The sequence below is a fragment of the Phocoena phocoena genome, chromosome 14 (genome assembly GCF_963924675.1).
Source record: "Phocoena phocoena chromosome 14, mPhoPho1.1, whole genome shotgun sequence".
NCBI classification, from domain to species: Eukaryota; Metazoa; Chordata; class Mammalia; order Artiodactyla; family Phocoenidae; genus Phocoena; species Phocoena phocoena.
In genome coordinates this window covers 36,962,562-36,975,201 of record NC_089232.1, presented here as the reverse complement: position 1 = coordinate 36,975,201, position 12,640 = coordinate 36,962,562, and positions in this window count along the sequence as shown.

The following is a 12,640-nucleotide window of genomic DNA, read 5'->3' as shown; positions in this document are numbered from 1 at the left end:
CGGAATATAATTTTAAACATTACCTACATTAGGCAATTAAACACATCATATACTTTAGATCTTAATTTATGCTTTGTGGATAATTTGCTTTTAACATTAGCTGTTAAATAGGCTGCAGATAATACTCTGTTAACAGTTTAATGCCATTGATGATATTAGAACCATCATTTTCATGACAGAAGAGAGAGGTAGTTAGTCTTCCCTTGAGGTATTCCTCTATAGCAGACAAGGATTCATTTACACTCCATAACTGGTAAATGCCACTGAAATTTATGCTAGTAGGAATATTCTTAATCTAAGTGTATTACTGGAAACATGCTGTTGTTCGAGAAAACTAGCCTTTTATTTCCAAAAATCCATGAGGATGGGAGACATCTATCTTTTCATCCTTGTCGTTAACTCTGTACATAAAAGATACTCAATATCATAAATCTCTCAGGGCCTAATACAGTGTTCATGGGTGTCCAAATATGTGGCTAGGTTTGTTATTTAAAATCACCTATATTGGGGCTTCCCTGGTGGTGCAGTGGTTAAGAATCCGCCTGCCAATGCAGGGGACACAGCTTCAATCCCGGTTCGGGAAGATCCCACATGCCGCAGAGCAAGTAAGCCCATGCGCCACAACTACTGAGCCTGTGCTCTAGCGCCTGCAAGCCACAGCTACTGAGCCCACGTGCCACAACTACTGAAGCCCGTGCACCTAGAGCCCACGCTCCGCAACAAGAGAAGCCACCGTGATGAGAAGCCTGCACACCACAATGAAGAGTAGCCCCTGCTCGCCACAACTAGAGAAAGCCTGTGTGCAGGAACAAAGACCCAATGCAGCCAAAAATAAATAAATAAATGTATTTATTTTTAAAAAGTTACCTATATCATGATCTCAATATTTCATATGTAGAAAAGAAAAAAGCGAGAGAAAAATGCTTTTAGAATTGTTATTAGATATATAAAAATTTTCACATAGAATTTTTATAAATTTATACAAGGAAAGTACGAATGTGGCAAACACACCCTTCCGTACTCTGCATGTGACACTGGGATTGGGTCTCTGCAAACATTTCTTTACCAGCTGCTCCTTGTTAAAATCTGACCATAAAGGGTACTAGAGGGAGACTAGAAGGCTGAGGAAGAAGGAAAGACATGCTCCTGCTCCTCCATGTTGTCTTTCTCTAGCATTACCTTCTCTTGACTTTATAGAGAAGCCAGAAAAGAAGAACACAAATGAGTCAAACGTATCTTTAAAACAGCAGTTAAGTGGAAGCACAAAGACAAAATTATTTCATGTGGAATTAAAGAAAATGTTACATGAAGTGTGTGAGTATAAAAGAGCTAGGAGACACAACTGGAAGATACAGTATAAAGAAAATTAAATTTATTCAATAATGTGTTCACCTCTTTTATCGTCCATATTTTTAAATTTTATTTATTTATTTATTTTTGGCTGCATTGGGTCTTCGTTGTGCGTGGGCTTTCTCTAGTTGCGGCGAGTGGGGGCTACTCTTGATTGTGCGCAGGCTTCTCATTGCGGTGGCTTCTTTTGTTGCAGAGTGCAGGCTCTAGGCGCGTGGGCTTAGTAGCTGTGGCTCACGGGCTCTAGCGCACAGGCCAGTAGTTGTGGCGCACAGGCTTAGTTGTTCCGCAGCATGTGGGATCTTCCCGGACCAGGGCTCAAACCCATGTCCCCTGCATCAGCAGGCGGACTCTCAACCACTGCGCCACCAGGGAAGCCCTATACTGGCCTATTATTTGATTCTGTAAATTAACCTCACCCAACTCCTTAAAATCAGGGATGACATAAACATAAATGAAATGACAGTACATTTGAGAGAGAGCTGGTAGATTCAGATTGAGAGATTTTTCTGTAGACACAATTTCTCACCAACTGTGCTTTTAAAGCATAGCTTTGTGTTTAATAGATTCACCTTGTGAAATTGAGTATTCTTTATGCTATTCACTTCTGTCACCTTAACTAAGAAAATAAAGCATTTTATTGCCTCCTCTCTTCATGGACAGAGTCCAGGCCCAGGAAATTGTGCCCTTAAGAAGCATGATAATTTGTGAAGAGCCCATGCCTTTCATAATCATTTTACTAGAACTTGATGAAATTCACATGGGTGAAGTATAGAGCAGAAGACAGTACATGTTAAACAGATAATGTTGGATTTAAAAACTTTCTAGAAAAGTTACAATCTGAATAAAATAAACCTTAGGAGAGAATTGGCCTCTAAACATCCTTATACTGGTAGTGTTTCCTAAACAACAAAGAAAGATGGTCAGCAAAAACTTTTTTAAAAAAATAAAAAAACAATGGATTGTTTTTAATTATAAGAAACCATGAGGACTTCCCTGGCAGTCCAGTGGTTAAGACTTCACCTTCCAATGCAGGGGGTGCTCCTGGTCAGGGAGCTAAGATCCTACATGCCTCACAGACAAAAAAACAAAACATAAAACAGAAGCAATATTGTAACAAATTCAATAAAGACTAAAAATGGTCCACATCAAAAATAAATAAATACAATCTTGAAAAAAAAAAAAGAAACCATAAAGAAAGAGGAAAAAAAAACCCTACGATCCTCCTGCCAATTAAATCATATTTTACATAAAAGTAATACATACATGTTAGGAAGTCAGTGAAATGGTGTTAAATGAAAACCAAAAGCCCCTTCCTTCCCCCAAGAATAAACTCTCTTGAAAATGTGTTGTTGTTGTTGTTTTTATCCTTACAGGAAGAAAAAAGAATACAAACATTTATTTTGAAAGTTAAAAACAAAGTGAAGGGCTATATAGTGAAAAGAAATTTCGTTTACTCACCTAACTCCCACCCACTTAAACCCCATTTTTTTCTCCTTGTTGAGAGTACAGAAATATGTGATGCATAACCCAAGTATGTATGTGAATATGTGGGTGTGTGTTTGTAATCTTCCCCTTATGTACATAAATCATAGCACACTAAATACACTGTTCCACACTTTGCTTTTTTCTCTCAATATCTCTTATAGCTATGTTGATAGCAATAGTGCCACCTCATTCATTTGATCAGCTATGTAGTATTCCATTGAATGGATATACCACAATTTACACGCTTAGTCACCAGTCAATGGACTTTTACGTTCTCTTCAATCTTTTTTTTAATTTATTTTTGTAATTAATTTATTTTTATTATTAATTTATTTATTTTTGGCTGCGTTGGATCTTTGTTGCTGCATGCTGGCTTTCTCTAGTTGCAGCAAGCAGGGCTACTCTTCATTGCGGTGCGCAGGCTTCTCATTGCAGTGGCTTCTCTTGTTGCAGAGCACGGGCTCTAGGTCCATGGGCTTCAGTAGTTGTGGCTCACGGGTTCTAGAGCACAGGCTCAGTAGTTGTGGTGCACGGGCTTAGTTGCTCCGCGGTATATGGGATCTTCCTGGACCAGGGCTCGAACGCATGTCCCCTGCATTGGCAGGTGGATTCTTAACCACGGCGCCACCAGGGAAGTCCCTCAATTTTTTACTATACTGTAAAAATGCTGTACTATTTATGTAAGTATGTTATTTCACGCATGTGCAAGTGCATACGTGGAATAAATTCTTAAAAGAAAGCACAATGGATTTTTTTGACACTGTTGAATCTGATTCACTTTAAGAGCAGCAGCCTTCTGGATCCTTTAGTAATATGTATATTTAATACTATCTTAATTGGTTTTCTTCTAAACTCCCTTTTTTTTTTTTTTTTTTTTTTTAAACAAGACCTTGATTAAACCAGCCATAATATTTCTCAAGGAATGTCAGCCAGGGACAAAGTCTATTAGAAGGTACCTTTCTGATATACAAACTTAAGAGCTTGGCTATGAAAAACAAAAGACAACAGAAATAGGTTCTTAGTCATTCCTTTGAAATTGGAATAAGAATCCATGATCTTTATGATTTTTATGGCTTTAAACAACTTTAACAAAACAAGAAACATATCCATGTGTGGGTTTCCGAGTATCAGTCGGTTCTCATACAGCCTAAAAGGGTTAGTGACTCAGCAGGAGTATGTAAGCTTTGCGGTATTTTCCCATTAGTGTCACCTGGTACTTTGTGGGCTGTATTGACACTATTAGCCATACTAAAGTTTCATAAGGTTTATGATACCTACCACAAAGGATTGTGGTAAAATTAAATTACATAATACTCACATAGGTGCTTGACACTCAGTAGATAAAAGATAAATGTTATTTTTCTTCACTACTTAAACTGTGCTTAGTGAAAGAAGAAAACCATTTGATACATTGCTAAGGTACCAGCCTAGTCTAGTGGAAAATTAAACAGGGTAAAATTTTTTTAACATGAAAAAAGGAAGTCTAATGTGCAAATTTGAGTCTTTTGTATACCCTTTATAGCTTATAATAAGAAATATCAAAGAAAAATAAAGATAAAAGATAATTTTAAGATTCTAGTGGCTTTGGTATTGCCAATAATGTCGATTAGTGGACAGTTTTTTTTATCCTGAAGGGAAAGAGGCCATATCACTCTACTACCTTCCTCTATTATTACAGTTCAAATATGGTAGAATTACTTAAACACAGCAGTTCATGCACAGAAGAAAAAAATTACTATAATGAAAAAGTATATGCAAATAAGGATATTAATGGTAATGTGAAAAAGAACTAAACAAAATTACAGTCCGTAGAGGGATTTTACAGCTGGAAGAAACCTTTGAGATTATTTAGTAAAATCCCTTTGCATTTCTTTTTAAAGAATTGATCTAAAAAAAAAAAAAAAAAAGAATTGATCTAATGGCAAGGATCTTTAAAGTTTAAGTATTTTTGGTTTGTTTATGAAAAACAAAATGCCTTTCTATAACACACCCAAGGAAAAATAGGAGTGGATTAAATGAAAAAACAGATAAGTTTAGAAATGAATGCAAACCAGGAGCTTTTGCCTTGTCTCTGCTCTGCTGGCAGGTCCTCTGGGGCAGAACTGAGCTCCAGCTATTAGCACCTCACCAGGGGAGAAATTTTTAAGAACTCTCGACTAAGCCATTCACAACACAGAATAAATTCTTGCACATTACTCTAGGGGGGAAATATCTACATTGGCCATGCTTTTGCAACCCCAAGAGCTAATAATTAACCATGGTTTAATGTGTTAGTTGGGGTAATAATGTAGACCAATTGTCCTTTAACTCAGCTATCAAACTCAAAACTTTTCAGAATTTTCTTGAACTTAGAGATGGGTTGAAAGTAAGATTAGAATGATTACATTGTACTTCAAATGAAATTATGACCTCATTCCTTCATTTCATATGTATATTTACATATAAATTTTTATTTCAATCTTCTAGTGGGAAAGTAAAAACAAATATCTTAGAAACCACACCACTTTTAGACAAAACATGAAAAAAATTTTTTAGAAGGTGATTTGTTAAAAATTCTTCCTCTGTACTGTTTGTTTTCTCTTTTTTCTCATTTAGTAAAAAAAGAAAAAAAATGCATTTTATGCATTTTGCATTTCAACTACTAAATCCTTAAGGATTAAGACAGATTTAAATGAAAGAGGAGCTTATGTAAATACAACCACCTGTGAATTGGAAATGGGAACAATTTTCTTTTCTGCTCAGATACCAATGCCCTGTTGAGAAGAAGATTCTCCAAAATGCTCAAGCAAGTGCTTAGAATGAAAACAGCCAGCGTGGAGTGGAGAAGTGGGAAGCCGGGGAGGATGCTTTATTTTCTGGGAGTGATACTGCAACTTTTAAGTTAATAGCTTAAAATCTGTAACTTAGGTAGAAATGGACTTCGTTGTATTCCTTCAACATAATTCTAATTTATGATCAAGAATTTAATTGCCCGGGTGTCAGGTCTTTTTTTTTTTTTTTTCTGAATCTATTTACTACAATTGTCTAATGGTGAGAGATTATCTCCTAGGTTCATCCCTTAGATGCTGACTGCCAGGCATGCTGGAGCAATTTCTCTTTTAATACCCCTAGGCTCTAGTTGACACAGTTCTGCATGCCCTGGGTTCACTTTTCCAAGCACAGGCACCACAGCCCTTTTTAAAATGTGTTACTCTTGAAAGAAGAGGGATAATCGTTTGGTTTTAAATTGGTTGTAAGTTGTAAGTTGTGAGGTGGGTCTATTATCCATATTAAGATGTAAAATTAAACACAACCACTATCAGGTTTCCCAGGAGGATTTTCTTTATTCTCTGATCCTTCCATTTCATTTCTTGACCACTGCCTCCTTCCCCAACCCATGTTAGTCTGCTGACCATTTGGGGGAAAAGAAAAAAGAATGAAGGGCAGAAAAGAGTTCTAAGCTGGTATCAGTCTGCTGGGTCATGGATAACTCAGATTATCCATGAAAATTATCCAAACAGCTTCCTTTAAAAAGACTAACAGAAGGAATTTCAAGTCTTGAAATGCCCATCCTCCTTCACCTCCATCTATCCACAACTCTCCTATCCTTCAAGACTTGGCTTAATTGCCACTGTCTCTATAAAGCTGCAATCTGAAGTGATTCTTCCTCCTCAAATTCCCATAGAGTTATTCAGTATAATTAACTCATTTGGCTTTGCAGCATCACCTCCCTTTGAGCTCAGACTGCTATTATTATTTACTCTTCCATGGATCTATATCTTATTTCACTAGATTGTAAACCCCCAAAGGGTGGGATCTACATCTTATATTCTCTAACAGCCTAACATCATGCTTTGTACCTAGTGGACTTTTAATAATTATTGTTGATTTAAAAATAAGCATGAGGCAACTGGTTCACATGAAAAGTCCAGGACTTAGGTAAATGACACATTTGGTGAGTATTTCCATAAAAGGATAATTTTCCTGCTTTGATCTTGATTAGCCCATTTTGTTTTCTAAAACATCAGTCTCAAATACTGAATTTTCTCAGTTTCCCAAGAACAGGATCCTAATAGACAGTCTTTAATTCAAACACAAAGCTCATTCATTCTCAACTTTCCTCAGGATTTTCATGACCTAAAGTCACAATAGTCATGATATTCAAGGAGCATTTAGCTGACAATTTTTATATCCTAGTCAATGACTTTTGTACTTTAAAAATACTGAAAATCATAACTATAATGTTATATTCTGTATACAAGCTTCTTGCACTATAAAATAGGAGGATCTTTCTATTTTAGACCAACAAAAGGTAGAGTTTTTTTCCCTCTCACTAGAAAAAACTGCTACTATTTTCTACTCTTTTAACTCTCAAAACAAAATGAACATCATGTAGTTAATTATATCTACTCAGTAAAAGATAGTAATGATAAATGTAAGAAATCAGAATATGCCACCCCCAAATATGCCACTCTGGCATAAGAGCTGAAGGCAACTGAGAAAAAGCAGACTCAGGATGAGCTCTCTGCCATCCTCCAGCTACCTGAAAACAGATCATAAATTCCCCTTGTGAAGGTGTCCCTCCCCCACCCCACTTCCCAGACCAGGAGGGGAACAACCACCTTATCACCAAAGACAATATGACACCAAGAAAAAGTCTACACAAACAAATCTTACTAACTAGCCCTTATCTACTATTAGTTCCCTGCATATGTGCCTTCCTACAATTTACTGCCCCTAGAGCCCCAAGGTTCCTTTCCATTATCTTGTCACTTCTCTTTAAATTTACCCTCCTTTGTCCAAACAGTATAAAAGCCTGCAAGCCTAGCTGTTTCCTTAAGGGTTTTCTCTTCTCTCTATGAAGTCCCCAGGGCCAGGTAAAACTTGTAACATCAAATAAATCCCTATGCCTTTTCTCCTCTTAACCTGCCTGTTGTCAGTTTATTTCACAGAACCAGCCAGAGAACCTAAGAGGGTAGAGGAAAATTTTCCTCCCCCGTATATACATATTTTGATAGTGAACATAAAGCATGGGCTCCAGGCTAGACATTTACAACTAGCCTCCTGTTTATATTTCTTGAGGCAAGAAATAGATGGGCTCCAGGTTAGATATTTACAGCCAGCCTCCTGTTTACACTTCCAGATAAAAATAACAACAGGAACAGGGTAAATAGCTGGACTTTGTCTCTGGTGGACACTTTAAGATAAGAGTAAATGGCAGGGACAGAGAGGAGCTGAGTCCTGCCCAGATAAAAGATAAAGAGACCACATATTTCTCATTCTTGAGGTCAAGGAGACCTCCCCGACTACACATGCACAGAAAAGCTACTTGGGGGTCAAAAAGGAAGGGGCACTACCCCATAATAGGTGATGCCAAGCCTCCCACAGGTCTTTGCGCTGGAATCCATCTTGGCAAAAAGTTATGCACGCATGTTGCAGAGGGTCCTAGGGCAGGTCAGGTGTGGAAAAAGAAACAAGAAAATTAGCCAAAGGTAGGGCTTCCCTGGTGGCGCAGTGGTTGAGAATCTGCCTGCCAATGCAGGGAACACGGGTTCGAGCCCTGGTCTGGGAGGATCCCACATGCCGCGGAGCAACTAGGCCCGTGAGCTACAACTACTGAGCCTGCGCGTCTGGAGCCTGTGCTCCGCAACAAGAGAGGCCGCGAAAGTGAGAGACCTGTGCATCGTGATGAAGAGTGGCCCCCGCTCCCCGCAACTAAAGAAAGCCCTCGCACAGAAACGAAGACCCAACACAGCCAAAAATAAACAAATAAATAAATTAATTAAAAGAAAAGAAAATAAGCCAAAGGTAAACAAAGAGCCAGAAGAACTGCCCTACCTAAATGATTTAACCAAGGGGTCCCCAACCCCTGGGCCGTGGACCGGTACTGGTCTGTAGCCTGTTTGGAACCGGGCCACACAGCAGGAGGTGAGCGGCGGGCCAGTGAGTGAAGCTTCATCTGCTCTCTATCGCTCCCCATCGCTCGCATTACCGCCCGAACCACCAACCCCTTCGCCACCAGCCCCCAGTCCGTGAACTCTTCTACAAAACCGGTCCCTGGTGCCAAACAGGTTGGAGACCGCTGATTTAACCGCCTCTTTACTGCACTCCTCCTCATTACGGAGGATGCCCACACCCTTTTCTCTCAGCATGTGTATCTCTGCTTTGCTTCTGTCTTAATTAAACAAACTGTTTCTCTGTGTGCTCTCCCACTTGTTGTGCTGTATCTCTAATAATAAACTTTGTACCTGTTTTTATCACTTTTGCCTCCTTGAAACATTCTTGCTTTCAAATGGCGCAAGAGTCAGGGGAAACTTTGCTTCTAGCCTCTAGTCCTTTCTGGTCTAGTGACTAGGATTCCTGGTTTTTATCCAGGCTACCCAGGTTCAATTCCTGGGCAGGGAACTAAGATCCTGCTTTGAGCCACGGCTCACTCTGTCTCCTCCAGATCAGAAACAGCTTCTGACCGTTCTATTTATGAATTTAGGAACAGAAACAACAACAGAGCTCATTTTTAAAAATTTATTTAAAAGGCATAAATGTCTAAAAAATAAAGTCCTTGGAAAAATAAAATCTACCAAAGGGGGGGGGGGGAAGGCATAAATGTCAGCTGAGGAAAAAGTAAGACAGGAAGATGTTAAAATAAGGAGAGAGATTTCAGTCTAAGATTCAAAAAAATTTTTGCTAAGCTTCTGTTCTGTTAGGGAATTCAGAGCTATAAATTTAAGCTTCATTTGGTTTAGGGGAATTCAGTTTTTCCATACAAAGGAGCAGCTCTCAATTTAACACCTAGGTACGTGGCCTAAGGAAGTTGATAAACAAAGCCCTTTGCAATAGCTGCCCACCTTTTAATTCATTATTTATTTATTTATTTTTGGCTGTGTTGGGTCTTTGTTGCTGTGCGCGGGCTTTCTTTAGTTGCGGGGAGTGGGGGCTACTCTTCGTTGTGGTGCGCGGGCTTCTTGCTGCGGTGGCTTCTCCTGTTGTGGAGCATGGCCTCAGTTGCTCTGCGGCACGCGGGATCTTCCCGGACCGGGGATGGAACCTGTGTCCCCTGCACTGGCAGACGGATTCTCAACCACTGAGCCACCAGGGAAGCCCTGCCCACATTTTTAGTAGAAAATCATAGGAGTCTGGGAGGAGGGTGCATCCTTTGACAATGGTTTAGCGATCACTTGGATTAAGTTGGAAAACACTAATGACCTGCAAGGTCTCTCCTAAAAAGCCCAGACCCAGGACCAGAATACAGAACACTGCATCTCAGAGCTGGAACAGGCCTCACTGATGCTTAGTCCAGTGGTCCCAAACTTGGACTCAACTAGAAGCTTCAAAAAAAAAAAAAAAACAAACAACCCTCAGGACTTCTGTTTCCAGAAAAGTGAAGTAGACGTTATTTTCTCTATTCCTCCCTCTAGGTATAACTTAAAACCCTGAACATCATATATAAAATAAACATTAAAAGGCTCTGAAAAGTTGAGAGAAGAAGGCAGACTGGATAGGGAGTTCAGGCCCCCCAAGGAAAAACATGCTGCTGCTGAGTTCCCTGGGTTTGGTTTGGTTTGTTTGTTTGTTTTTGCCTTATGCATTGCAGAAGGCAATGACCTGGAAATGTCAATAAGTGCAGACAAAAAAGCTTCTACATAAGCTGCTCTCTCTAGCCAAAGAAGCAGCCTGGCAAGAGAAAAAACCTCCAGGCAATAAGCTGCTCTACTCCAGCCAAAAACCACGGAAAAGAACTGTGGCCCTACTACCACCCACACCCGCAAATGCCAAGTGGGGAGCCTAGAGTTCCACTCAGGCCATGCTCTAAAGATACATCCTAACCCCACCACTCGGGTGCTATCAGAAAAGGCTAAGTACGATTCCAGGACTTTCATCCCCATAGGGATAGGCAGTTTGGGGCTATCTCCATGGTATCAGTGGAGACTACATGGGGAGTCTGGACCTCCACCCCACAAAGCAGCAGTCAGGCAACCCTCCTCCACTTCCATGTTACGGTGGTGTCAGAGGAGGGTTAGTGGGGGATCAGGACTTGTATCAGCAATAAGAAGGCCAGTCCCCTCTTGGTGCCAGTAGAGGCAATAATGAGGCACTCCTACCCCTTCCAGCCAGGGAACTATTAGCGGAAGCTTAGTGGGGAGCTGGAATTCCACCCTCACCCAGCAGTACAAGTAGTTTCCCCCACACTCCAGTTGGGTGTCAACATAGGCTGAGGAAGAGACCTAGATGTCTACCCCCAGCTGACAATAATGAGGTGGTACTCCCCTCTTCCTCTGCCAGAGTGCTATCAGAGAAAGCCAGCTAAAACAAAAGATTTAAGTAAGACTCAGAGTAAGATTTAAGATCTCATAATATAATAATCAAAATGTCCAGGTTTCAATTGAAAATCTCTTGTCATACCATGAACCAGAAAGATCTCAAATTATATAAAAAAGACGATAGATGCCAACACTGAGATGACAGAAATATTAGGATTATCTGACAAGGATTTTAGACAGCCATTATAAAAATGCTTCAATGAGCAACTATAAGCATACTTGAAACAAAGGAAAAAATAGAAAGTCTCAGCATAAGTAATGTCTATATAATGTAATACCTATAACAACCACTAAAAAGCTATAACAAAGAGATACACTCAAAAACTGTAAATTAAAATGAGTTTCTACAAAATGTTCAAATAACCCACAGGAGGGCAAGAAAAAGAAAACAAAAACAAAATCCAGAGAGAACAAACAGAAAATAAAAATAAAATGGCAGACTTGAGCTCTAATTTATTAATAATTTCAGTAAATGAGAATGGTCTAGATATACCAATTAAAAGACAGAGATTGACAGAAAGAATTAAAAAAACATGACCCAACTATACACTGTCTACAAGAAATTCACTTCAAATATAATCAAAGAGACAGGTTGAAAACAAACCAAAACAATAGAAAAAAGAAATATCACACAAATATTAATCAAAGGAAAGCAGGAGTGTCTATGTTAATATCAGATAAAGTATAGACTTCAGAACAAAGAAAATTACCAGATCAGAGAAGGGCCTTACATAATGATAAAAGGATCATTTCACCAAGAAGACATAGCAATCTTAAATGTGTATACACCAAACAACAGAGCTGCAAAATATGAGAAGCAAAAACTGGTAGACTTGAAAGGACAGAGAGGCAAGTATACAATTACAGTTGGAAACTTCAACATCCCTCTCTCAACAAGTAGACAGAAAATTAGCAGGATATAGAAGAACTCAACAACATCAAACAACAGGATCTAATTGACATTTAGTGAACACTCCACCCAGCAAAAGCAGAAAACACATTCTTTTCAAGTGTCCTTGAATATTCCCAAGATAGACCATATTCTGGGCAATAAAGCAAAGCTAAACAAATTTTGAAAAATTGAAATCATGTAGAGTATATTCTCTGACCATGATGGAATAAAATTAGAAATCAAAAATGGAAAGGTAACAGAAATTCTCCAAACACTTGAAAACAACATGAAAATACAGCATATCAAAAATTGTTGGACACAGCTGAAGCAGAGCTGAGGGAAAATTTTATAGCACTAAGTGCATACATTAGAGAAAAGGAAGAATCTCAAATCAAATATTTAAACTCTCACCTCAAAAACCTAAAAAAAGAAGGAGGGAGGAAAAAAGCAGAAAGAAGAAAATATTAAAGATCAGAGCATAAATCAATAAAATCAAAAATAGAAAAATAGAGAAAACCAATGAAATAAAGAACTGTTCTGTGAAAATATCAATAAAATTGACAAACCTCTAGCATGACTGACACAGAAAAAACAGAGGGAAGACACAAATTAC